The following is a 5,547-nucleotide window of genomic DNA, read 5'->3' on the forward strand; positions in this document are numbered from 1 at the left end:
ATTTAGCACCATAACTATATATGGTTACAAACGTCATGGCAAGAGGGGCACAGAACTTAAAGTAGCGGTTTCTTTAAACCGTTTGAGGTCAGTTTGTCATTGTTTATAATTAGGAGCTAATGCATTCAATCCCAGAAACATACAAGCTCCTTTGCCTGGAATAATGTCCATAAGTCTATTTTAACATATCTGTTGGTTGAATGTGAAAGCAGTGTTCTCTAGTCTGGGCTCCCTCAAATGCTGAAGCCAGTTCCACCTTATTCCCACCTCCTCTCCTACTTCCTCTGGGTACATGTTAAAAATAACCAGTTTTAAGAACAAACATCGTCCCTGGACCACCTGAAGCCTTCTCATCTTCTAAAATGCTTTGTTTGGGTGATTGATTTTCTGCCCCATTTTATACCCTCAAAAAGCTCTCAAGGAACCTCACAAAGAAATATAATTCAAAATAAACCTAAAATAATCTAAAAACAGAGTTAAAAACCGACAAAACATCATGGAGGAAAACAAAAGGTAAAAGTAATGGAGCAGCTGCAACAAGGACAAACTATTATCTAGCCAACAGACCATATGCATGAAGGCCCTATATGCATGAAGGCCCTACAGAATAGAGAAAATCTTAACCATTTTCTGAAAGCTGAAGAGGGTGTTATGCCACTTGGAGGCTCTTCAGTTTCTTGCTGCCAAGGTCCTGTCTTTAAAGAAAAAGTATCAGCCTTCACCCTGGCTTGCTCAGAGACATTTTTTTCCAATAGCACAAGCTGTTTGGGGGTGATAGCTAAAAGAACCAATGGGTTCCCTAGAGGGGAGGGGAGGGGAGGGGAAGGATGGAATGGGGACTAATGGTTCATCCTCTTCCACAGTCTGTTTTATATTCTATATGGCAGATGTATGCACAGACCTCATGAGATCTCAGCTTCATGTTCTACAAATCTGAGGTTGCTCAGGGGGAAAGTGTTAAACCAGTCCTTTACATATATGCACACAATGTTGCTGTGCAGAGATGTGTGAAAGCCCCACTGAGAAGGCTGGCTGATCTTACTGAAATTCATTCCATATCAGCGTTCCTACAGATGTTTCTTCTGAGCAAACTTGCCTTGAGCTTTGCTTCAAGTAAAATTCAATGGGACCTCAGTTTGCACATATCTTATATTCATAGGTCAGTCGGTGCTGGCCAACCTTTTTGACACATGTAGGCCAAGCCAAGGACAAATTATGAGATTGTGCCACTAAGCACAAATGGCATTTGTGGACTGATCCTGTTGTGACTTGGGGTGGAGTTAATTCTATACTACAGAATCAGGAAGCACTAATTCTGATAGAACTGGAGAGGCAGGCAGGAATATAGGCCTGGGCCAGTCCCACAAGTAGACAATAATGAGCAATGATCTGACTCGGCAGAAAGCAGCTTCCTATGTTCCTAAGCTTTCCTGCTCTTGTCCACATATGCTACAAAAAACTCCCTCCACCTAGTGTATTTGTAGCATCCCTGCTGCAAGTTGATCAAGCTTGTCATAGTCCAGGAGGCTGTGATCCACTGGCTATTTTCCAGTGGAACGCTTTGCTCTCATTCATCTGTCAGATATGTTAAAATAGGCCTCTGTCTGGACATTGTTCATGGCACATGAGCACAGATATTTATGAGTGAGCTTAATTGCAATCTACAATAAACCAAATTCAAGCATTGTAAAGAAATTGACATTTCTCAAATATGATTTTCAGAGATTTTATTTGAAGATATTTTCTTTTGAAAAGATTTTCTTCTGAAGATATTTTTAGGGTCCCTCCCACAGACTGGTTTTCCACATCCCTGGATTGGGTCAGTGATTATTGTGAAAATTCTGGACTAGTTTAATCTGGGGCACTTCCAGAAAGACATTTCATAAGCAAGAGTGCATATTCAAGATCACATAATGGAGATTTGCTATGCCTTGAGATCCTAGACATAGGGGTGTGCACAAAACCACCTGGCCAGGTTCGGTTTGAGTTTGGACCAAACACAAACTGCACTGGGCCAGTTTGGTTTTGGCCCCCTTCGAACCCCCCCTCCCTATTTGGTTCAGTTTGGGGAGTTGAACTTAACTTAGCCCCTCCGGGAGGCTTCTCCAGGGTGGCGGGGGGGGGTCCATGGAGGTTCCCCCTTCCCCCACCAGCCTTCCTTTTCCTGAAAATTTCCCAGGCCATGCAGGGTCCCACTGTGCAGGCACAGTGGCCTCCAAAATAGCCGCTGCGCCAGGGAATAGGCCTGGAAAGGGCCAAAGACACCCAAACCGGGCGATTTTTAGGAAAAGGAAGGCCAGCGGGAGGTGGGGAACCTCAGCAGACCCCACCTTCCCACCACCTTGGAGAAACCCCCCAGAGGGCGTAAGTTGAAATATTTTTTTAAAAAAATAACTCGACGAACCCCCGAACTGAGGTGGGTGGGTGTTTGGTTCAGGGTTGAGCAAAACCAGTGGTGGTTCAGGTCAACCCCGGACTTTCAAACTGAACTGGTTTGATGTCAAACCGGCTCAGATTCAAGCCAGTTTGCACACCCTACCTAAAGGATGAATCCTTACTTAGTAAATTTAAAGCACAATGGTGGACCACAGTTAGGATTCTAATAAAGGAAAAAGTAGACCACACAAGACAGAAGTGAGCCTACTCATGTCACTGGATACCAGATAACTGACTGTTATTAGAGATGTTGCGGCAGATGGCAACTGTCTTGTCTTTGGAAGAGCACAAAAGAGCACAACACAAAACTGACTGACAACACAGTGTGCCGTCAAAGACCAAGCAATGATGATAGGTTTTGATAAATAACATGTGAGATTATGTACATCAGTTCCATCTGGCAAATCCAGATATAATGGTAGGTATTTAATGCTCTGTTGGGACGCTGCATTTATCAGATTCAGAACATGAATTATACAAACAAATTGTTCTTCAAAATATTAATTTATATTTCCTCTGAATATGAAACATGCTGCCTTCCTTTGAAGACATTCTGCAAATACAGAAAGAAAACGCCAGGGATTTGGCTATCATGAGATAATCACTCTGAGAATTAAAAGGATTTGACTATATCATATGCCTGGAAAAGCCCCTGGGGCTTGATTATATTTTGATAACTGCACCCCTGCAGTGTCTAATTGCTTTTCTTTTAATACAAGACATGATTAATTGAATTAGATAATGATCTATCGTCCATTGCCCTATATAAAAGTATACTTTCTGTTTTCATTTAGTTGATACAATCTTTTTGTAGCATTCTGAAGTTATAACAGGGCATTCCCTGAAGGAGGCCTAAGTTTCTCTGCAAAACATCCTCACTGCCAAGATCTGATTTATGTCATTACCAATTACCAAGTGAATAAGACTCCTTGCTGGGATGGGGAAATTGGTTTCAGAGGATGTATGATGTAGAATACAATTTATCCAATGCCAGTTCAGCCCTGGATCCTTTCAATAGTGATGGGGGAGTCTTCCTAGCTACTGAAGGGATCCCTGGGGTAAGGATGTGCATACCAGCATGAAGTCGAGCCAGTTCACCATCAAACTGGGCCTGTTCAATAGCTCTCCCTCAAGCCAACAGGGCCTGGTTTGGTTCAGTTGGGCCCAACCTTGAGCAGAGTCCCCCAGGGCAGCTCGGGTGTTCCAAAATGGTGGCAGCCATTTTGAAGGCCACCACACATGTGCACTGACCATTCACCTGCCTGGGTCAAAATGGACACCGTGGGCAGAGAGAGGGCCTAAAAGGCCCATAAATGGGCTGAACTGGCCCTAAGAAGATCAGGGAGAGGCCAGTAGGGGGAGAGGGAACCGTAGGAGACCACCCTGGACATGGCAGCACCCCCCCCGAGGCTGCCAGAATGGGCAGTAAGTTTTCTTTTTTAAAAAATTCTTTTTTTAACTCCCCACCCACCCCAGAGCTAGACCTGAACCAGTTTGGCCTCAGGCCAAACTGGGGCCAGGCTCGACATGCACAGAACTGAATTGAGCCTGGATTGGTTCATCTGGTTCGATTCGAACCGAACTGGGCTTCCTGGTTCCATGCACAGCCCTGCCCTGGAGTGAGGATTGTCTTTGGATTATGTGCTCTTTGTACCATGTATCCTCCAAGACAAATTTCCCCACTCCTTTCAGCAGCAGAAAGGATGTTTTCCTTTGCCACAAAAATTCTTTTGTGATTAGCCTTGAAAAGCAAGAACATATGAAGCTGCCATGAAGCTGTCCTACACTGAGTGAGAACATTAGTCTATCATGGGGCCAATTTGGATGATACCATACTGTTATTAGGAAGGGGAGGTAATCTTGGTGTATTCCTTTCCTAATCATGTGGGCTGTTAAGGTATTGTCTGAACCAGCCCCAGGTCAGTATTGTCTTCACCAAATGGCAACAGCTCTCCAGAGTTTCAGGCAGGGAGCTTTCCTAGTCATACCCAAGATGCCTGGGGTTGATCTTGGGACATTCTGCATCCAGGTATATGTGCTACAGCCCCTCCTCAGCCTTTCTGTCTCCAAGGCTAATTATCCCATTCTTTCTGCAGCAAAGGTGGAATCTAGTTTACTGCTGAAAGGATTATTTGTGTGTGAGGGGTGTATTGGGCTCAGAGACTGTGCCCTCAAGAGCTCTTATTCTCTAAGCCTAATTCTCTTCTCACATTTTTTTAGGCCCCAGGTTTAGGGAAAATTAGTAGCACACCATTTGCTTCCCTTCAGTTCTCTGAACTTTGACCAGAGTAGGACCCATACCTGCACACCAACCTCTGATGGGAGATAGGCCTACACAACCACCACCCTCAGCCAGTAATCAGGACTTGCCTGGGAGTTAGGAAGTTGTTTCTAACCTTCAGCATTTTTCTGCAAGCATTGTGGCCCCTGGATGATAGAAGATGGGTTTCCGGATGTGGTGAAGTCATATGGTAGCTGACCTACCAGAGTATAATTTAGAATATATTTGGATATGTTTAGGAAGTGGAACTAAATAATGGATATCAAAACAGGAAACACGGCTCAAAAAGCATTTAGCCTGAAAAGACTTTAGGCCCTTTCTCACAATCAGTGAGAAAGGGCTACGGGGTCAGTGAGGCGGAAGCCTTAAAAAGCTTATTTCCTCGCAGATGATCTGTTCCCATTTATTGGGTGGGTGAATTGCCCAATCAGATGATTGCTGGATGCTGTCAGTAGCTTTGAGTGGTGGGGTGCCAGATGCATTGCCCCATCCCTGGAACTCCCATAATGCACAGCATGAGCATGCAGTGCATTATGGAGATCCATCCTGCCCTCCTCAAAGCCGGCTGGGAGCCCCGCAGTCTGCCAGCCCCAGCTGGGGTTGGCAGATGATCAGTAAAACAGGGTTAAGAGAATGCTCACTCTATTAAACCCATTTAAGAGGGTGGCTAAGAAGGCAGATTTGCCGCCGAGGCTCCACTGGGATCAGGCACAATCCCAGCAGTTCTTGTGTGCAGGCAAAACTTTGCTTGGCTTTGTTAGCCCAGTTTTGCCTGTGTGTGAGAACAGCCTCTCTGATAGGTCAGCTACTCATGTGACTTCATAACAACC

The sequence above is a fragment of the Hemicordylus capensis genome, chromosome 4, assembly GCF_027244095.1.
Source record: "Hemicordylus capensis ecotype Gifberg chromosome 4, rHemCap1.1.pri, whole genome shotgun sequence".
Taxonomy (NCBI): Eukaryota; Metazoa; Chordata; class Lepidosauria; order Squamata; family Cordylidae; genus Hemicordylus; species Hemicordylus capensis.